The 23,669-nt window shown below is 44.8% G+C and overlaps 1 protein-coding gene across 1 annotated transcript in view; it reads right to left on the reverse strand.

Annotated features, from left to right (window-relative positions):
- The window catches only part of Cdyl2 (chromodomain Y like 2), a 158,823-nt gene that overhangs the window by 14,644 nt on the left and 120,510 nt on the right, over positions 1-23,669 (reverse strand). The window lies entirely within an intron of this gene.

Here is a 23,669-nt window from a genome sequence, read left to right on the forward strand (position 1 = left end):
CTCTATCACTACAGGTACATTGTCCCATTCAATGTGGAAGCTAGAAGTAGGGATCTGAGTGCCCAGTGTTAACTTCTGATCATGAGGCCCCAAACAGGCAGAGACCTCATATTCCCACCTCGCCTCCCCCATGTTTGTGTCTTCTATATTAGTGTTCATAAATGACCACAGACGGCCTTCACTAAAAAGAAATTGCTTTAATTTGCTTTCTATTGCTTTAATAAAGACACCATGACCAAAGCAATTTGGGGAAGAAAGGGTTTACAACTCTGGCCATACTCCATTAATGTGGACACAAAAGTCTTTGACAAGGGTCAGGCACGGTGGCACATGCCTTTAATCCCAGCACTTGGGAGGCAGGGACATTATCTGTGAGTTCCAGACCAGCTAGGAATACATAGCGAGACCCTGTCTGAAAAACTAAAGGCTTTGATGAAATACGAGCTAACGACTTCATGCAATACAGCGAGAATTCTATGCTGTGAACAGGTGAGGGGAGCTGGTTCGGTATCTGAAAATCAGTTGGTATAGTCAACCACACAGGAAGTGTAACAACGAAACATCACAGTCATCAACACATGAAAACCATCTGACAAAAGCTCACAGAGAGCTGCATGTCCCCCTTGACATGGACATCAACAAAACATCTACCACTTATAGCATCTTCAATTGGGAAAAACTGGATTTCTCCCTCATAACACCCAAAGTAACTAAAGGGCACCCTTTCTCGTGGTCAACACATCCTAGAAGACGCAGTGAGTGTATGGAGAGAAAGGAAGGGAGGGGAGGGAAGGGGTGGGGAGGGGAGGGAAGGGAAGGGAAGGGAGTTATAGACACTGAGAGGGAAGAGAGGGGCTAGAGACATGGCTCAGTAGTTAAAAGCACTGACTGCTCTTCCAAGGGACTCAGGTTCAATTCCCAGCAACCACATGGCAGCTCACACCTATCTGGAGACCCAATTCCAAGGGTTCCAACACCCTCAAACAGACACACAAGCAGGCAAAATGCCAGTGCACATAAAATAAAAATAAATAAATCATTAAAAAAGAGGGGGGGGGAGAGAAAAAAAGACGATTTATCAATGCCAAGTCTGTATGTGTAGAAAGCACCGGAGAACTGAAGGCCAAAGAAATCAACCATTCTTGGAACTAGTGAGCAAATTCAGCAAGGTTTCAAGATACAAAATTAACACACCTGCTAATTACTGTCCAACGTACTGGTAATGAACAAATAGAATTTGACATTTAAAAAACAGCACCCTATATATGAACCATACACAGTTCTAATAAAAAATATGTATGGGATCTGTAGATAGGAAACTACAAAACCCTGACGAAAGACGCTGAAGCAATTCTAACTAAAACAGAGAAATACCGTGGCTTCAGGGAGAAATATCCTCTATAGGCTCACGTGTTTGAACACTTGGTCCCCGGTTGGTGGCACTGTTTGGGTAGGTGTAACTGTTAGCAGATGGGGCCTTGCTGGAGGACACATACCACTAAGGGTGGGCTTGGAGGATTTATAGCCTCATACCACTTTGAGTTGGCTATCTCAGCCTCTTGTAATGATGACGTGATCGATCAGGCCTGCTCCAGTGCCTGTTGCCATGACTTCCTTACCAATTCCTCTCTCTGGAACCTTAAGCCAAAATAAATTCTTCTTTCCATAAGTTGGCTTTGGTCATGGAATTTCATCTCAGGGACAAAAAGTAACTAATACAAGAAGTATGCCATGTTCATGAATCAGATTTACACTTAAAATACGTAAGAGGTCAACTCTTCCCAATTGATCTATGAGTTCAATGTAATCCCAGGCAAAATCCCAGCAAGCTATTTTGTGCCCAGTGTCAAACTAACTCTGAACTTGTTTTAAGCAAGGAGAAAGATAGAGAACAGCCAAAAACAATGCTTCAAGATAAGAAGAGTGGGTTCTCTTCCACATCAAAACCTTAATAAAAAGCCACAGTGATCCAATGTACAGAAACAGACCAATGGGTCACAAGAGAGAACATATAAGCAGATACTCATATATACAGTGTCAAGACAGTTCAGTGGGGGGAAAGACTTTTTCAACAAGTGCTACCAAAGCAAACAGTAACCCATTGGCAGAAGAAAAACATGAACCTGGAGACATCACATCTGCCATGACTAGCTGTTCACCTGATACACAGCTGTAGTTACAGGGGAAGAGGGAATCTCCACTGGAGAATTGCCCAGAACAGACTGGCCTGTGGTCAGGTCTAAAAGACACTTAGTCTTGATATGGTTGATGACTGATGTAGGAGTCCCGGTCCACTGTGGGCAGTACCACCCTTAGACAGATGGAACTTGACTGAATAAGAAAGTGAGCTGGGGAAGCCAGTAAGTGGTGATCCTCTGGAGTTTCTGCTTCATTTTCCTGCCCTGAGATCCCTCAATGATAGGCTGTCACCAATAAGATGAAATATAAACCCTCTTTTTCTCAAAAGTTCCTTTCAGTCATGTTATCACAACAAGAGAAACCAAATTAGGACATCTTACAAACTCTCCCTCTCTCTCCCTCCTTTCCTCTCCTTCTCCCCGCCACAGAGAGATGTGCATGCACAGGCCCATGCAATTTCTCTCAGAATGGATCACAGACCTAAACACAAAATGGTAATATGTCTAAAAGGCAACCAGACAAAGCTCTAGGGATACTGGGCTTAACAATAAATTTCTATATCCGGCATCAAGAAAATCAGGTTCCTTGATATAAAAAAATGGGCAAGCTGAACATTATAAAAATTAGAAACTTCTGTTCCCTGGAGGGCATCACTGAGAGAATTGAGAGACAAGCTACACTCTGCATGAAAACAGTTTGCCAAATATATATCTGAGAGATTTTGTATTCAAAATACACAGAGCTGCAGTAAGAAAGCAAACAACCCAACTTAAAAGTGGGCAGGAGATCTAAAGAGCCCAAACATGCCTTTTCCCTGAGAGGGAAACTCCAAGAGATACCAGGGCACACAGGGTGGATCCATTCGTGTACACAACAGCAATGAGACGGAGAAATCGCTGGTGAAGACAGAGTGCGTGGTCTCGCTCACTGTTGACAGCGCGTGCGCGCGCGCGCACACACACACAAACAGAATGTGCACAGCTGTGCTCACTGTCAACAGACAGACACAGAGAGTGTGCATGGCCATGCTCACTATTACAGGACACACACACACACAGTGTGCACGGCCATTCTCACTGTTGACAGCACATACAGAGAGTGTGCACGACTGTGCTCACATCAACCAACACACACAGAGAATGTGCACAGCCATGCTCACTGTCGACAGACACACACAGCTGCACAGCACTATGGCAAATGGTTTGGGCTTATATTCTCTCTCTCCTCTAAATAAATCTCTTTATTTTCCTTAAACATCTTTATTCTTGAGAATGCCATATACAGATGCAACAAAATATGGTCATATCCATCAAGTATTCCACCCTCCATCTCCTCCCACAACCCTGCAACATTCCCCCTCTTGCCTTCTCTCCCTTTTTAAAGTTACTTTTGCATTTTCATTGTTTGAGAGTTTTGTTGTGAAATATTAGTTGAAGATGTGTTGCATTTGTTTACGTTGTGGAACATTTGTCTAACGGTGCAAAGATGTGCTGCTTTTGTTTAACTCTGTGAAGCTGCGTTACTTTGCCTGTCTAAAACACCTGATTGGTCTAATAAAGAGCTGAATGACCAATAGCTGGGCAGGAGAAAGGATAGGCGGGGGCTGTCAGCCAGAGAGAACAAATAGGAGGAGAAATCTGAAAAGAGGGAGGAAAAAGCAATAAGAAAAAAGAGAGGAGGATTTCAGGGGCCAGCAAGCTATGGAGTAGGAGGGAAAGTAAGATATACAGAAGTAAGAAAAGGAAAAATCCCAATTTAAATTAAAAAGCTAGCAAGAAACACGCCAAGTTAAGGCTGGGCATTTGTAAATCTCAGTGTATAATTTATTTGGGAGCTGGGTGGCACCTCCCCCCCCAAAAAAAGCAAAAAGAGTAAAAAATGACCAATAACAGAATGCCATACATGCGTATAATGTGCTTTGATAGGCCCCACCCTATCCCCTCCCCTCTAATTGCTCACCTATATTCCCTACCACTTTTTCCTTCCCGGTGGCTTTTAAATGCCCACTGAGTCCACTCAGTTCTGCCAGAATGTACAGTCACCCATCAGATCAAATAGCCGCACCATCAAAAGAGAAGACAATCTCATCTCTGCTGCCTTTGTGTTCTCAGGGATGACCCTAAACAATGGCAGACTGCACTCACTACACTGAGAATTCCCTTAACTGGGAATAGGATGAGGGAAAAGTGATTTTTAACACTGGTCCCAAGCATAGTCACAGGACATCTAGTGGATTCAAACATTCCTTCAGTAAATATCCAGTCCACTTCCTGCCAACTGCAAGCTAATCAAACCTTCCCAAAAACCCAATCGTTAGAGAGTAACCCTTCCCTGCTGGCCAGCCTGCCTCCTATTAATAATGTGGCCTGGCCCCCTCTATCAAGATATCTCTGTCATTGCTCTCCCTCTCCATCCCTCCCCCAACTCAACCAGCCCAAACCCTCATGTTTGTATGGGGTTAGGGAGAAACCTGGTGCCAAAGATATGTCCCAGGAATTCACAAGGATGACCCCCAATAAGACTCCTAGCAACAGTGGAGAGGGTGCCTGAATTGGCCTTTTACTATAATCAGATTGATGACTACCCTAATTGTCATCATAGAACCTTCATCAAATAACTGATGGAAGCAGATGCAGATATCCACAGCCAAACACTGGGCCAAGCTCTGGGAGTCTAGTTGAAGAAAGAGAAGAGGGTTTATATGCAAGGGGGGGAGGTCAAGATCATAATGGGGAAACCCAAAGAGACAGCTGATCTGAGCTCATGGGAACTCACGGACTCTAGACCAACAGCTAAGAAGCCTGCATCGGACTGGCCTAGGCACTCTGCATGTGGGTGACAGCAGTGTATCTTGGTCTGTTTGTGGGGTTCCTAGTAGTGGGACCAGTATCTGTCCCTGGAGCATGAGCTGGCTTTGTTGAACCTATTCCCTATGATGGGATGCCTCACTCAGCCTTGGTGCAGCGGGGAGGAGCTTGGTCCTGCCTCAACTTGATATGCTAGGCTTTGTTGTCTCCCATGGGAGGCCTGCCCCTTTCTTAGGAGTGGATAGGGAGGGAAGAAAGGAGGTGGAGGGAAGGAACAACAAGAGGAGAGGAGCGGAGGGAGAAAAAAAACTGTGGTTAGCATGTACAATAAGTTTTTTAAAATATCCAAATAATTTCTTCTCTTTTGTGGAATAAAATGCAGATAATACATGTAAAATAAATGAATGGACAGATGGACAGATGGACGGATAGACAGATAGACAGATAGACAGATAGACAGATAGATAGGTAGGTAGGGAGGGAGGGAGGGAGGGAGGGAGGGAAGGAGATAGATAGATAGATAGATAGATAGATAGATAGATAGATAGATAGATAGATAGATAGATAGATAGAGAATCCTGGAACACTCTGTGGGGCTGGTGTCAACAATTTAACTTGATTGCAGATGAGACAGCAGTGTATTTGGGCCCCAAGAGACATGTGTACTCTTGACAGCTATATGCTACTCATAGCACATCACAGGAGGTCAGGCTGAAGCTGGGTTCCAAGCAATGCAAGAGAGCAGGGGCCCGAAGCCTTGAGAGAGCAGTAACAGGTGGATGAGAGAGGAAACTAATATTGAAGTTGTAACTTCAGCCCAGGCACCTTTGGTTGCCACTTGGGGAGGAATTATTGAAAGAGCCCTTTAGCCTAAACCCGTGAATAGCTGTCCTCTTCCTACTTCTGGGGAGCACCTTTGCTACAGGCCTCTGGTATCAGGCGGAGGTAGACTGACCTCTGCAGACATGACAGGCCTGACTGGCCTGGAGTTTCATGGAGGTCAGACTTGGGTCCGCGACTTCCCCTAGAGGATGACTTCACTCTTGTCTGTTACCACTCTGTATTTTCTCAACATGCCCAGGAATAGAAGATAATGTACTATGTCCTGGATGTGTTCAAAGGAATAATAAGATCATGGAAGAATTAGCTGTCACAGGAGGAACACTGCAGAAGACCACAATATGCTGCCAACCGTATGTCACCAGAGACAAAGTTAAGGTTTTATCCTGATCTAAGGCAATTGAGAAGAAGCAAAGAGAAGCTTTCCGCATTTTCTATAATGACTTAAAAAAGAAAAACCAAGACACATCAGTCTCCAGAAGTCCTTCCCCCTGTCTCTACCATGACAAACGTTAGAGCCTCCACAGACACCTGGTAAGAGCATTCTGAATCCTAACTGTCTTTGGTGTCTCCCAGTGCCTTGAGTTGGACCTGTTAAATACTTAGCTCTCTAGGGAACGACTTTGCTGTAATGGGATTGTCTTGTTACAGTTTGTTTTCATAGGTTTGATGGGTAGCTTCAGTGTGGTAAAGCAGAAAGAGCTTCCATACCTGCTCTCTTCCTCAAGTTTCTACTATTAAATACCATCGTGATATAGAAGAGAGAGATGGAGGAGGGAGGGAAGGAGAAAGAGAAGGAAAGAGAAAAGGGAAGGGGAAGAGAGGAGAGGACAGAGGAGGAGAGGGAAGAAGAGAGGAGAGGAGCAGGATTCTCCCTCTCCTGGCAGCTAGCACCTGCCAATAGTCATTAGCATCCAGCAATAGCTCCTCAATAGGGAGAGGACCCTGGAGAGCATCTCCCTCGTCTATTGTCTTTCCTTAAAAAAAGCTAAACATAGCATGTAAAGATTTGCCATCTCTAGGTATTTATAAGCCAAGTCTATCTGGAAATCTTACAGCTACAAATTACACAAAAAGAACAAAACACTGTGGCTTTTTCCCCAAATGCCCCCAGAAGCAACCACCATGTCCTTTCATGGGTGGATAGATAAACAAAATGGCACAACCTCAGAATGGAATATTATTCAGTGAGAAAGGTAAAGTAGCTGCTGTTCTCATTTCATTTCTGTTGCTATGACAAATATTCCTCATCAAAAGCAACTTAGAGAAGAAAGGGTTTATTTGGCTTACAATTCCAGGTTATAGTCTATTATTATAGGAAGTCATGGCAGAAACTTAAAGCATCATGTCCATGGTCAAGAGCAGCAAAAGAATAAATGCAAGGATCCTTGTTTGCTTGTCTTTCTACTCTTGGACACATTCCAGGGTACAAACTCAGGGATGGTGCTGCCCACAGTGAGCTACATGTTCTTCCATTAATTAACAATCAAGACAGTCCCCGACAGACATGGACCAATGTGAGCTAAACAATATTCTAATTGAAGATTTCTTCATGGGTAATTCTAGGTTGAATCAAGCTTACAAGTGAAACTAACCAGTTCCCGTGTTACATGAGTAGATTTTAAATACACACCACTTAGTGAAAGAAGCCACTGTGAGCAACTGGTGTATTAGGTGATTCCAATTAAGTGACATTCTAGAGAAGAGGAAGAGATAACAGTGGTTATCAAGTGGTTGCCAAGGGATCTGAATAGGAGGGAGGTGGCAAAGGTGAAGCAGAGACTGGCTTTCAACTGACTCGGTATGGGACTGCAATGGAGGAGGGAAGACATTAAGCCCTTGCGTAAAACCAAAAGAACTTCACAGCACAGACAGGCTTAAATATGCACAATCAGGTAAGAGGTGCTAGGATCCCAAGATGAAACACAGAATGTCAGAGTGGATCTGAAGGTGTTAAATATGGAAGAAATCACCTTGCTGAAGGTGGAGGAGACCCCGGCAACCTCGGAAACACGAGGAACCTGAAAACTGAAGGATGGAAGAACACGAAGGCTGCCTACCCTCAGAAACAGCTGACATCCCCTCCCCCGAAGGCCCAGCGCATCTGCTGTGTACACACACACACACAACCAGAATGGAGTGACTTAGTAATGGGGTGGAAGGTGGAAGTGGCAGGAGAGGGAATTCATAGACTAGCAAGGCTGAGAGGCTAGCATTATCCAAGGGTGATAGCTCAGATTTGGAAGCACTCCCAGAAAACACGGGTGCTGCCTACAGAAGAGTCTGTGCACAGGTCTGCAGACATAGGTTAGTATAAATGTGTCGACAGGTGTGTTCCTTTCACTGTGATTAAGGCAAGCAGGAATTAATGGCATCCTAACAGCAAGGAGCACCCCTGAAGCCCAAATCGTGATTTCCAAGAACTTTGGGGCTGCAGCAAGACCCTCCAGCACCGCACCAAGAATTATGCAGGTTAAGTTTACAGGGTCAGAATTCGAAAAAGTGCTCAAATAAAATGGCCCCAACAATGACAGGGCTTGTCTAGAAGGATACATGAACCAAAAGTTGCATGCCCAAAGTTGCAATAATATAAGCCACAAATAGTTTGGGGTTATAAAAAATAATAGCCTTCTATGAGTAGATATTGATGTAAATAAATGACAGAAGGAATAGACAAATGCAGAACCGATACACCTCCCATGAAGAATTCCAAATATGTAGTGGAAATGCTCCAACTTGCTCAGACTATAGAAGAGGATCAGCGGCTACGAGAAACAGAAGTCTAAGTTCCCAGCACCCACATGGTGGCTCACCACAGTCTGTAACTCCAGTTACATGGGATGACACCCTCTTCTGGCCTCCATGGGCACTGAACTCACATACACAGACCTATGCACACATATACATACACAATTAAAAACCTATAAACCTATAAACATATAAAACCTATAAAAATAGTCTGCCATGAACCTTAGAGAATCTACTACTGCCACTTTGTAAGACCAGCATAATTCCTTACTACATTCCAAATCTTTATCCTTTGTCTTAGCTAGGGTTTCTAATGCTGTGAAGAGACACCATGACCACAGCAACTCTTATAATGGAAAAACATTTAATTGGGGCTGGCTTAGAGTTAAGAGGTTTAGTCCAATATCACTGTGGTGGGAAGCATGGTGGCATACACACAGACACTGAGCTGAAGAGGAAACTGAGAGTTCTACATCCAGATCATCAGACAGCAGGAAGAAAGAATGACATTGGGCCTGGCTTGAGCTTCTTAAACCTCAAAGCCCATCCCCTGTGACACAATTTCTCCAAGAACGCCACAGCTCAAATAATTCCACACCCTGTGAGTCCATGGGCACCATTTTCATCCAAACCACCACATCCAAGCCACAGGTGGAGCTTATCTTAAAGAGTCTCTATATTAGTCTGGAGAGATGAATCAACAGTTAAGAACATTTACTGCTCTTATAGAGGATCTGGAATTGGTTGCCAGCACCTGTGACAGGGAGCTTGCTACTGCCAGTAACTCTAGCTCCAGGGAATCTGGTGCCCCCTTCTGGACTCCATGAGCATCTGCACTCGCACATGCACATACTCACATATAGACATACATGCAATTCAAAATGATAAATCATCACAGTCCAGCTCGGCACTAAAACTTTCTGGCAATATTACCACTGGGTTCTGTCGGAGGACAGCAAGGCAGGCTCAGCATCCTGTCTCTGTAGTACAGATCATATCCCTAAAGCAGTCAAGACTTGATCATCAGTACCCAGAGCTCCAAGTCCATCTCTGGATATCAGACTTCCCATTGGACTCCAGCCAAAAGGCTTGAGAAGCAACATGGCTCAGATCCTTCAGCAAAACCTTAATTTTTGGAATCTCAAGCCAGAAGCCAAGGGTAGGGACTCGGAAGTGCTGTTCATAGCCCAAGAGGTGGACTGTGGGCACAGGGGATGCTGCGGGTATCTGTACAGCTGTGCCTGGCACAGCGCCCATATCATCCCACAGCTTCTGTAACGCCACCTCGTTTGCTAATTATCTATTACTCAAAGCAACCCGGCATTGTCAGATATCAAGATGCAGCTCCCGTCGCCCAGCAGGATCACTTAATGAACTTCAGAAAGGATACACGAGTATTTAATTAAAAGGCTGGTGCTAAGGGAGCTGTTTCTCCAGAGTTAACCCCGAATATCTGACAACTGAGATGGTGACACTTCCTGCGAGAAAAGACCCATTGGTCCATTCATCGTGCACCAGTCTAGTAACAAAGGCTCCAGGTGCTGCATCCAGTGGGTCCCAGCTCCCACCCAGACACAAGGTAGACAATGAGAACGGGAGTGTGCCCACACTTCCAGGACAGCATGGGTGGGATGGCACACTTCTATTTCCCAGCAACCCACGGCCCTGTTCTGAGCAGTTCTCACACACTTCACAATTCTGTGGAGTGGGAAGTGGGGGGGGGGATCCATCTTCCAGATAAAGGAAAAGTATGTAACTTGTCAGATGCCACATGGATTTTACATAATGGAAGCAGGATTGGGGCCAGCTGTCTCTCATTTTATCTTACTCATTCCTTTTGAATCTAAGGATGGGCTAGCCATTGGAGGAGGCGACAGAGTTCCAAAACAGAGGAGTCAAGCACCTGCTTTTGGAATACAATGAGGCCAATGAAAAGCTAACGTGATAAATAATACCTGTAGTGACTGCAGACCAAAAGTTAACGGGAAATGTGACAATGGACAAGGCAGACATCTCTGGGCTCCAAGGTCATGCCTCCCTATGGGAGCCTAGAGAGAGATAGCTCTGACCAATCTAGCATGATCTTGGGCGCAGGTGACTGATGCCGACTTGGGAAGACACAGCACTGTTGAACCAAGAAACCACAGGCACCTCTGTGAGCACCTGGTACACATCACTGTGGCTGCATCGCTCTTTCTGAGTCCCCACCCCACCTCAGGAGAAGCAGTGGGAAGCTGCTTCCTCGTTCTAGTCTTCTGCTCTGCATCTCAAGGAACTGTTTGCAAGGCTCTCTTCCTCTGAGGCACCGCAATGCCCTCCAGAGAGATGACAACCATCTGGCAGGGAAAGAGCCTTGGGATGCACAGAAGCACCGGGCTATGAAGTTAGATGACAGGGACATATCAGTCTGCTAATTGGGTGGAATCCTACAGGAGCACCCAGCTCCTATTCCCCAGATCAGTGTACAGGACATATTTTTGAGGGTTGTGCTCAACTGTAAATTAAGAAGCATACACCAAAGTGCCTAGGACCGTCTAAGCTCTTCCCCTGCATTAGCGTGGGAAACCATGGTCATTATCCTTCTCTTTCCTATAACCAAATGTCTGCTTCTCCCATGAACACAAGGACCTAAGTTCAATCCCAAGAGCACATGTTAGCCTACTCAGTAAGCTTCAGGTCACCAGTGGGAGACCCTATCTCAGGAAACAAGGTAAATAGCTCCTGAGGAAAGACACCCAAGGGTGCCCTCTGTCCTCCACATGTACATGAACATACATTCATGCGCACCTCCATCCTTACATACAAAAGCAACTTAAAGGAAGAAATTTTTATTGTGGTCCATGATACAAAATATATAGTCCAAAGTATACAATAGGCAAGACCTACTACAATGGAGCCAGCACCAGTCTGCAGCAGCAGGAGGCTGCGTGCTCACATCTTGGTAGATCAGAACTGGGGTAAGGAACATGGCGGTACTCAGCTGGCTTCCTCGTTTACCCCTTTTTATTCATTTTAGGTCACCAGTTCAAGTGACGGTGGCATCCTCCCCAGTGAGACCTCTCTGGACATGTTCTCACAGACACACCCAAGGGGGAGCCTCAGTGATGATCCAGACACTTAATCCAACCCAACTGGTAATCGAAATTGACCTTCAGATATATCAAGCTGCTCAAAGGAATGAGGTACTCAGTCCTCAATATCACACCTTCCCCCTCCCATCTCAACACCACACACATGCCAAAAATGGGGCATTCCCAGTCCAGAGGGGAGGAACCATCTTGCTGAGTTAGGCAACCAGGGCAAGTCACCACTTGCTTTTAAATACCACCATACATCACATGACTCAAAGATGGCTACCACTTGCTTTTAAACTCCACCCTACCTCTCCTGAATGCAAGGCTGGACAGCTTGCTCACCTGCTCTGTGCCTTCACTGTCACACACAGGAAATGGGTGATACTATCCCTGCCACACAGGACTATGAAGAAGTACAGGAAACAATGCCCACTCCATGTATTGGATGGAGGGAACCATCTTCACCCTAGGTCCCTTTTATCAGGTCCCACCAAGTCTCCTTTTGAAGGACAAAGGCCCATTTCCCATGAAGACAGCCAGGTAAACTGAGTCAGTACCTCTGCACCAAACATAGTGCAGTGACAGAGAAAACACCAAAGGAGAATTCAGTCAGATGAAGCGGGGTTCACAAACATAATGACCATCTCTGAGTAAGAGAAGCCAGAAGCCCCCAGGGAGCAGCAAGCAGGGTGGAAAGGAGGAAGTCTTGGGAAGGGGCCTCAGTCAGGCCCCTGAAGTCAAAGTCTCTGCAAGATGGGAGAAGAGACCTCAGTCTCAGGGTCACCAGTCAGGGAGAGGGTGAGGCTCCTTCCCCACCTCATGAAAGCCAATAACAAAAACATAGGCTTTGTTGAGAGCACTCTGGGCTAGTTGGGGGAAAATAAAAAATGATTGAAGGGGTGAGGGGTGGGGTCAGAGAAAAAGCAAAGTAAAATCAAATACCTTCCCTGCCCAAATGAGTGTGCACACCAAAATTCCAAAGAGTTCAGGCTGGAAACTTGAATAATGCCAAATATAAAATCATTATCATGAGACAATCTGACAAGGATTTTAAGAGAGTAGTATTTCAAAGGCTCCTAGTGAGAGATACAGAAAAAAAAAACACATTTAATATAATTTAGAAAACTTCACACAAAAGCAGAAGACACAAGAACAGTGCAATAAGCAGAATAATGAGCTAATTAAAAAGCAAGTGTCAAATATTTGTGTATCACAGATAAAGGATTAATACCTCCAAGTTGTAAAGAGCTTTGAAACACCGAGGATAAAGGAAACAAAACAGCCTCTGGAACAAAATTAATAAAAGACACACACTCTACAAATATTACATTAGGGTAGCTTTTAAGTAGGAGAGGACTTCAACTTCACTCCGAAGAATAAGACAAATTAAAATTCATAAAATAAGAAGTGAAAATTAAAACTGCATTGAAATATCATTCATTTGGTGCCCCTTAGCTTGGTGAAAGCTCGCCATATGGCTAGTATAATCTGTCTCAAAGATGGGCATGGGCTTTCTTGTCATTGTAGGGAGGGAATAAAGGAGGAATCATCATTATCAAGGGGAATTTCATCCTCTGACAAAACAGGTTTGGTACCCACTCTCAATTCTACTTCTAGAAACTTGACTTGGCACAGTACCGCCAATGGCACAAAGCACACACACATGAGGTTGTTCGTTACAACAGCATTTATTCTTGGGAATAACAACAGCCACCAAAAGACACATGAGCTAGTGTACTCAAGTCAAGGGCATTCACGTGATGGAATATCATATCATACAGCTGGGAAAGAAGCTCGCTCGCTCTCCTCTCTCTCTTTCTCCCCCCCCCTCTCTCTGATATCCATAGTGAGAGAAGCTAAAGCATACCTGCATGAAGAAATATCATCCGGCAGCTACAGGAAACAAGACTATCGTCTGTATAAACATATAGAGTGATTCTTTAAAAAAAAATCTCAGCTGAATGAAGGCTCAAAAGTTAACTTTAGTATAAGAATGAAGAAAAACAAAGGTAAATGTGGTACCTCCCTCACTGGGGAGCAAGCAGCAATTCATGGTGGCTGGGGAAGGGGAGTCACTCTTCCATGAGAGTATTTATTTCCACAGGTAGGTTTCCCATGCTCTGGCAGTTGACCCCACACCCGCACACATGTGAGCAGCATTAACTTGATCCAGAGGGTTATCAAACAAAAGAAAATGTGAAATTGGAAGTTAGAAAGAGAGGGATAGATGTAATTATATTTTAGTATATACCTTGTGAAAATCTCAAAAATAAACTCATTACTAAAAAGAAATTGAGGAATTTGCTTATTTCTGTAAAATGAAATGCAGGAGTTATACACCAGAGAACAAAAGAATTGGCTACCCATGCACAGCTGGCCGCAAAAAAAAAGGTGGTAAGGAGTGGCCCTGCTCTGAGTCCTTTTGTTCAACTTCTGGATGCATGCTAAAGCACATTAAGATACAAAATAAGTCTACCAATAATAAGACAAATAAACTAAATACAAACAGAAAAAAATTAATCGCATCACTGCTTGAAAGAAGAATGAGAGACCAAACAAAAACGGGGTCTGAACCCAACGCTGACTCTGTCCCCTTCAGTTCCTCTTTGATTCTTCACGGGTTTGCTTTGCACAGTGATCAGAGTGGATCACCCCTTACAATTATTGAAAGAAGAGTCCAGGCTGAGAAAAAGACAACATATGATGTTGTATAGGAACAGAAACCGGGGCAGGCCACTATGGAATGGGGGCAGACAAGGAAGAACACAGCTAAGTGAGAACAGAACTGGAGGACTCTGCACAAAACAACTTCTCAAACCATAGGCGCTCAAAGGCTGGAAAGATGGCTCAGCGCTTAAGAGCACTTGTATTTGCAGAAGACCTGGGTTCAGTGGCCAGCATCCACATAGCAGAACACAACTATCCATAACTTCAGTCTCAGATACTCTGATGTCCTCTTCTGACCTGGAGTGTACCAGGTGGGCATGTAGTACATACACACATGCAGACAAAGCATCCACATACATAAAACAAACAGAACCATAATTTTTAAAGTTTCCTTTAAAAAAGACTACACTTCCTAAATCTGGTAGTTCCAAGGGCTTAAAGCAAATTAAATCAAAATATATCAGTGAACATGCCTAGATTTGACATACTGGTTCCTAAGTAATAATTCCCACTAAGATATATCCAGTCTGTCTGGAGAAAGGGATGTTTCTGAGGCTTGGCCGTGTGTGTGTGTGTGTGTGTGTGTGTGTGTGTGTGTGTGTATAGATAGATATATAGATATATATAGATAGAGATATGTATGTATATTTATATATATTTATATATAAATATAAATGGGCTAGAAAATCTTACCATACCAGAAATAAAGAAGTACTAAAAAAAAATTACCTAAATATCCAGACATATAAGAAGGTCTTAAGAGGATATTTGAAAAGACTCCAAATTTGGCACAATGTGAACATCAAACTAACCCGCAGCACAAAATAAGAAGAGTCTGCAAGTGATACCAGGATGATTGACAGATGGAGACTGGTACACGGAAGGTCATATGAATGTACACTTGTGTACAGAAGGAAAGTAACCATCTCAAAATGCTGAAAGTGGTGAATATGCAAAAGGTCCTTAATATTTTCTCTAGGTTTTAAATCATCTCAAAATAAAGCTAAATGTGTTTTTAAACATAACTATTCTATACATAAGAAATTAAAACCTTATACAAGGAATGACTCTAAGAAAGGAATAGTCCTAAGACTCCTATTTACTAGAAAAATACCTTACGTTGACAAAGCACTCTGAGTATCAAGAAGGATAAACAGATAATAATGAGAAACTAAAGAATGTAATATAAAGAATTCTTAAAATATTGTTTATTAAAAAAGATCATTGTAAAGGCAGACTAATAAACTAGTAGCAATAATAGAGAATTGAAGAAAATGATCTGTTATTATCAAAATGCTAAGACTACATGCAATCTGGAATTTTATACCCAGCTAAAATGGCACTTAAAGTACCAAGTACATGAATATTTTCAGATATCTCCCACACTATGAGATATTGTCTAACATAGACTCTATAAGAAATATTCAGAAAAACTTCAGAAAATCAAAAGGTCAGTTGAGAAGAAGACATGGGAATAAAAGAAAATAAGATTAAAACACTTCCATTAAATGTAATTATTGGCTATAGAAGTAAACTTTAGTGTTTAACAAAATTGAATATACAAAGCAACAACAAAATGTGGGAAGAGTAAGCTCAATGACAATTTAAAGATAAGTAGAACTGTTTTGCTAAGTCATAGTGGAAAAAAGGTTGTAGTGAAGTACATGCACTAAACACAATTCATAGCTACTTTCCAAATCAGCCCCAAGAGTAGGCATTACACTGAAAAATGTATCTGTGCAATAAAAATCATTCACCAGGGGATAAGAGTGGGAGAGCGAGGTCATATAAAATGATTTTAAAATTAAGTGTGAAATAAAATAAGAAAAATAACCCAATATAGAAACAATAACACAATTCTGTGAACAGATTAACTCATATTAAAACAGAGACCATCAGATGGGACAAAAGAACAATTAAGTATTAACTATTCTCAAAGGAGAGACTCGGAAAGATACAAAAAGGAACCTCAGCTCAGCTCCTAATGGAAGGTGTTCTGCTCAATGGATGGAGAAGGCTAAAAGAAGCAAGGCCTTGCTGTCAATGGGTAGGTAACACTCCCCAAAACAGACAGAAACTTGGCATATGACAAACAAGAGGACATCTCCCCGAGGTCTAGGGACAAGCTGTCAGGGAGGATAGAGGGCATTGGCAGGGGGAGGAGGACGTAACAAGCTTCCTAAATGTAACATCAGCTCTCAGGAATTTGGCCACTCTTGGCAGGACTTGGGACCGGTCTCAAGTGCTCCACCAAAAGCCCACCAAGTTCCAGGTACAGAAGAGCACCCATATCCCTCTGGACAGGGAGGAAGGACAAGTTTAAACATCACCAAGAGATTCTACTTTCAAGAGATAGATGAATGGGCCATGCCAGCCTCATTATTAACACAGATACCCTTGGGTCCTAGGGCAGTATTTGATGGTTATGGTAGCTGAACCAGGAGCAATTTATTCTCACTTCAGGATAAACCAAGACAGCAATTCATGTCACTGTGGGGTTTTGCTCGGTTGTTCACTACAATGGAATACTCATGAGATTCTGAGGATTTACTCTCTCATCCAATCCTCATCACAACCCTGGACAATGCTATCCTCACTGTCAAGTTACAGAAGAGAAAGTGACAGCCAAGAGTCCCAGTTTCATTTCTGCTGCTGTGATAAAATGCTTACACAAAAAGCAGCCAAATGGAGAAAGTGCATTTCATATTACAAATTCAGGTTAAAGTCCACCACTGTAAGGAAGTCAAGGCAGGAACTTCAAATAGCCAGCCACATCACATCCACAAGCATGAGCAGAGAGATGTAAATTCACGTGTGTTCACTTGCTTCCTGTGCTCAGCTAGATTTCTCTACTCTTAAGACAGTTTGGAGCCACCTGCCTAGGGAATGGTGCTACCCACAGTGGACTGAGTCTTTCCATGTTAGAGTTAATTGAATTAATTAAACCATCACCAACAGACATACCCACTGGCCAGTGTAGACAATCCCTCACTGAAGCCCTCTTCTCAAGGGCTTGTGTCTTATAGGTTCTGTCAAGTTGATAAAACTATCTCACCAAGGCCATACCACTGCAAGGTATCAAGCATCAAGATTCAAGCTAAACGGGAAGACAGACTTATATGTCAAGACTTTGAAGACTGTTCTGGATGCTCCTGCTGGGGTGGGATCCAAGGGACATGCTACTTTTCTGCCCGATTGCTCGGGCTTTGTTCTACATGTTCTAGCACACTGCTACTCCTCTCCACCGTGGGATCTTCGGGGGCAAACCTAAGGATTACTCAGCTTAACTGCAATGCTGAGTGCAGGGCCTAGAAGACGCCATATGGTCAGCAGTATTCACCAAATTCATGACTGAGCAAGCCAGCAAATCCAGAAAACCAACTCAAGCAAGTCCCCCAAAGACCACCACGGGCCAAATTCATAAAGCAACGACATTCCTGAGGGCCACATACCGCGTCTGCTTCCCTCGCCGATGGCAAAGCCCAGTTCCATGAAACACGAGTCTCATTTCCCAAACGTCGAAATAGAAGTGTGTTTTCCACCACCAGGTAGATTCCTCACCCTGCACACTCCCTTCCACTTGAGCTACACCTGGCTCTGCCTCCCACAAGCAGAGTGAGATCTCACGCCTCCTAGATATCCAAAGAGAGAACACGGGGTGGTCTGGATGCTATTCAGCTTCCTTCCCTCGTGAAGACGACAGTAGCACACTGTGGGGCTCCAGCCATGGCAGCATAGAATGAAGCCAGGAAGAGGGTGAAGAACAGCCTCATTCTCACCACAGGTGGAATGCACGCCTCCCTCCTGCTCGTGTTAGAGGTCTTATTTTCAATGGGGCTCCACGGTGACATCTCCTATTATTTTCTTAGCAGTCCATCCACCCTGCTTTCCCAGCTACATTGTCCTCTGACTGTTCAGCACACATGCAGTAAGAATCTGCAGTGTCCTTGGCACCTGGAGTGCACTGATAATGTTGGGGCAGATGGGAAACTGCCCTCTGAACCCTGCAGTCGGATTCAGTTCTATCCAACAGGGCCCCCTGCAATGATGCAACTACCCAAGCTGTTTCATAGGTAGCTGCTGACCAGCAGTTCACTGAAAAGAATTAGTTAATTCTAATTAACTGAAACTCAAGACATTTGTATCTGATAGCTACCCTACTGGACAGAGCAAGAGTAACAACGAGGTATAAACGCCATGCACACTGACCATACCTTGGCATAGCTATTTTGAATGTCTTACTGCCTACTTGTCCTGCAGGTGATGTCCTAAAGGCAAGAACTACCCATGTTTTAACCCATGTTTTCAGAACCAGAAGAGCCAAGAACAGAGAAGGATACAGATATTTGTCTGATAAATAAACTAATTTTGGAGTACAGTGGGAGGCTTGTTGAAGCTCGTATCTCACAAAACAGGGAGAGGTCAACAAGATGGCTAACTGGTAAAGTGCTTGCCTAGCATACATGAGGATCTGAGTTCTGATCTGCAGCACCCACTTAAAAAGCTGGGCATGGTAGTGCAAGCCTGCTACCCCAGCACGGGGGCTGCAGAAAGAGTAGCAGCCCTGGGTCCTGTTGTTGTCTAGCCGAGCTGTTCAGTTCCAGGTTCAGTGGGAGGCCTTGAATGACTGACGATATTCCTGATGCCCACTTCTGCCTCCACATGCATGCACACCCATACATGCACATATAAAGGAAGCAGAGAACACAAGAGCATGAGTGAGAGACTGGAACTACTTGTAGTGTGTCTCCTATGACCACAGATAAAGATGCCAGCACCAGGCTTGTTCCTTCCTACCGTTCTTCCTCCATCATCACCTAGAGAAACAGATGCAGTTCATAGAGAGGAGAGAGCACCAGACCCAGGGTAGCTACAATCTGTGCATCTTTGCTGATGAACTGGGGCGCTGTGGGATGGAGAAGATACAGTTTGAAACGCAAGAGACCCATGTGGTCCCATAGCTGACCAAAGCCACCACCCTGGAGATGGAGGTGGCCAGAGATTTCCAGCTGCAGTTCTCAGTAAAATCAAGTGCAAGATACAGGGGAGAGCATTTCCAGGTCTGTGGCTGGCCCTTAGGAGGCCTGTTGTGTACAGTGGGCGGTGCTGAGGTGTTGTGGAAGAGAAGGACAGGGGGGTAAAATCGGGTCCAGATCTTGTTCTGAAAACACATCAGGACACAAAGCAGGCTGAGCAGGGGAGAGGAGGGGAAAGGAGATGATGGGAGGGGAAGGGAGGAGCTGCAGCTGGAAAACCCCTCTGAGGGCTCCACCCACCATATCAAGGGAGTTCTGGATGCAGGACTGGAGAGCTCTGTGTGCACCCGCAGGCTTGCACTTGCCCCACAATCTCACTGTTGCTCGCTATACCAGCTCCTAACGGTTCCCATGTGCAAACTCTCTGACCTCAGGGTCTGAGGAAGAACAGAGCTCAAATCCCCAGGAAGATTAAAAACCTCTTGTCGCACCTGCCATCCTCTGTCACACTGTAACCATGCCCGAAGAAAATCTACAGTGAATTTTGAGGAAGTCGAGGCTCAAGATGGTTTAGAACTGCCAGGAGGGATGATTATATGCATTGTGCAATGTTTACTATCTGGTGTCTAAACACCTTACCCAGCCAGCAAAGCATGAATCCAAAATGCAAACAGCCCGATTAAAAAGCCTGATATCACAGTACGGTGTGGTAGGTGGAGCCATAAGAGGGATTTTCCAGCTCCAGCTCCTCCCCTTTCCTCTGCAAAGGAACTGCTTCTACAGGTCAAATAACTTCTCCCATATCGAACCACCAAGGCAATGCTGTCTCCATAAGCACCACTGTGCCAAAAGTTGGGCCTATGGTAGACTATTCCCTAAAATGTTCAGTGTTGACAATGACCCTCTGAAACTCATTGGACTCCCCTGCCTGGCTGCCCTATTAAAAGCAGCCCACAGGCTATTCTCTAGACTTACCTTCCACTCCAGCCTCTTAAGCAGCTGTACTCTCAAGACTCTTAGAGGCTCCCAGGCATATATTTCCCTGACCTTCAGACATTGCAGGTTGTCCCTATGGCCAGGAATGCATTTCCTGTCCACATGCAGTGCCCTCCTTCTCCCTGTGTTGGGAATGAGGAGAACAGTGGGTATTGCCTGTACATCTGCTGGGATCACAACAGAAAACAGCTCTCAGGCTCGGTTCAGTAGCACTGGCTGGCCGGACATGGAGACTGTCCCCCGACTTGCTGTTTCTTTGATGTTTGCTGTCTTCCCTGAACTTGGAACACCCTGCCTTATCCATCACCAGAGTCTCAGAAGGAGTCACACAGCAACCAGCTACACAGTGCTTGGCCCAGAGCACTCACTTAAATAATGCCCAAGGAAGAAAGAGTACGTGGAATTTCTTGGCGTTTCAAGCCGATGTTACTTATTTTCTACAAATATTAATAAAATAACATTTCCGCCACCCAGTGCCATCTTCCCTCTATTCTTTACCCATCAGAGCTCTGGGAAGTCTTCAGAGCGCTGGTTAGCCACTGTGTTCACATGGAAGCCACTCCTATAATCCCCTCTTCACAAATGCTCCCCACTGCATGAGTGCATGCCAGTTGTATGGATGTAATCCAGCTGCATGGGTGCACTACATCTGCATGGGTGCCCTCCAGGTGTGTAGGTATACTCCAGCTGCATGGGTATACTCACTACAGCTACATGGTAGACTCTAGCTATATGGATGCACTATAGTTGCATGGGTGCACTCACTCCAGCTACATGGGTGCACTCCAGTTGTGTGGGTGCACTCCAGCTGCATGGATGCACTGTAGCTGCACGGATGCACTCCTATACACAACACTCCAGTGCTGAGTGAACAACAGGACTAGTGGCTTCTCTCCTATGGTCTCCAGGGTACACAAGACACCCCTGGTGGAAACTAGGCCAGCAGCTGGGACCTGAACTCCAAGAGCCTTAACTCAGACCTCTCCCTGTCATGCATAGCAGTGGAAGAACGAATAAATGAGGCTCGTGGTGAACCAATCTACCAGTGCACTAGAGAACAGAACAGAAAGCAAACTTGTAGACAGGACCCCCAGTGCAATGACACTGTCACCAAGGTGGCAGGGGTGGGGGGGGGGCTGATTTTCTATAGGGAAGTCAAAAAGTGACAGACGCCCACTGCACACAGGTAGTGTTTCTGATCTCTCCATGCTCAGTGGCATTAACAGTGAAGTTAATGTTCTATGCTAACAGGGCATGTGGGGTGGGGCAAGAAGCACAGCTTTCCCTGACGGATGACAGTCTGTCTAGCAAAGGGGAGGGAAAAGAGCATCAGCAGGTACCGATGGGGTGCCAGGTCCCACCCCTTCATTTTCCCAGGCAGGGTTTTTAGCTCAGAAGCATTGCCTAGAGGCTGCAGTGAGCAGAGCATCCATCTAGCACACTGAAAACCTTGGGATTAGTCCCTGGTTCTACATAAACAAGGAGTGATATGGTACAGCTGTCATCGCTGCACTTGGGAAATGGAGGCAGGAGGATCAGGAATTCAGGGTCATCTTCAGCTACATAGTAAGTCTGAGGTCAAGCTGGGCTGCATTAGACTATCAAAAGGAGATGAGGAGGGGGAAGCAGGGGCAGGAGGAGGGCAGTGATGATGAAGAATGGCTGACCAAGGGAAAGAGCCTGTTTCCCATCATATGCTCCCCATGTTCCAAGCTCTCACTAGAGATTCCCAGCTTCTTGCTTGTGCTGTCTCCAAAATCTCTAGCCGTTTTATAGACGAACAGATGCCTCTGCACCTGAGACTTCTGATTTAGAAGTCCACTGATTTCCCATCATGCCTTACCAATGAGACAGGTCATAAATTATGGTTTAGACTTCTATTTCTTCTATAGCAAAGGGCTATAGAGCATCAGAGATTGCAACCTAAAGGAAATTCACTCTGCTTGGAAGGGAACACCCATACCCTCTGTGGGGAGGGAGCCTGATGCTTCCTGGAAAGTCAACCACGACTGTGTGAATATGGGGGAGGAAGGGTGGTATAGAAGATGGCATGAACACCCGTAGACAAAGAAAAGGGAACATTCAGTTGTTGTAAGACCCGCCACAAAATACTAGCTTTCTACAATATGATACCATGGACGGGAAATACCACATGAGCATGCATGTCACTCAAGAATAGAGGATGTGGGGACAAGGGCAGGTAAGCTTTGGCAGATGCTAACATGGCTTACTGTAGAGTGACTCCCAGGCCCACACGTTAAGCAGAAAGGACTTTGGGGGTTTCTTTCATCTGCTAGATCCTTCCCTTCTCATTAGCTTCTGCTGTGTTTCTTAAATACCTCTTAAGTGGGGGGGGGGCACTGCTAGGTGTTGGAGATCCAGCTGTAAGCCAAATGGCAGACCACCCTGACCTGATGGGGGTTATTACTTCGCATGGAATTGCACAATCACACAAGCAGTTTGGGCTTAACTATGAATTTTCCCCCAACAGTCTCCTATGTTGAGTGGTGCCAAGCTGCTGCCACTCTTCTGGAAAGTTCCTGAGACTTTAGGAGGTGAAGACTAGTTGAAGGAAGTGGGCTACTGAGGGCATAGCCCTCAAGGCTCTTCCCAGTCCCCCAGTCCCTTCCTTCCTTTTGCAGCTTCCCGTCCATCAGGAGGTGAAGACTCCCTGTCTGCCATATGCTCCTATTGCTATGATGATGCTTTCACCCATGTACACAGGGCCACTCCTCCACAAACTGAACTTTCTGCAGTCACGAGTCAAAAATACATCCCTCTTCCATTAATTGGCTGTTCTCTTGCATTTGGGCTCACTGACGTAACAGTAACTAACATATAAATAATCAAGCTATGGGCACTGCAAAATAAGGTACATGCTGTCAATGAAGAAACAGATAAACGAGAACTGAAATGACTGGCAGTCAGGGAGGTTCCCTTGGGAGACACTCCCGGAGGGAGACATGCAGGATGAGAGGCAGCGACTATGCAAATGAAGGAGAGCCTGGAGGAACCACACATGCAGAACACAAAGATGGGCAGCTCTACAAACACAGTTCTTAAGCCAGTGCTGACTGCACAAACTCCCTCATGGAACCACACACTCTCTCTTTGTCTGAGCCCTTGTCACATTGCCGGGATTCTAGCCATCCTTGCCCTTTTCCTTGCTCACTCAATCAGCTTCGGCTCACATATAATCTCCTCCAAGAAGCCTTGTCCCCTGAGTTGGGTTTGATGTCCCTTCTCTCAATTCCCACAGTTTCTTCCTCATGTTCCCCTTAATGAGGAAGGAAGGTACCACCACTGTGTGTTTAACCTGTTAGATAGCGGGCACTGGGTATCTATGTGTTAGCTTAATACATATAGGAGTTAGTATGCACAATACATAAAATAATTTTAAAACAAAAAAGGAAAATACAAAG

Source organism: Arvicola amphibius, chromosome 15, assembly GCF_903992535.2.
Source record: "Arvicola amphibius chromosome 15, mArvAmp1.2, whole genome shotgun sequence".
Taxonomy (NCBI): domain Eukaryota; kingdom Metazoa; phylum Chordata; class Mammalia; order Rodentia; family Cricetidae; genus Arvicola; species Arvicola amphibius.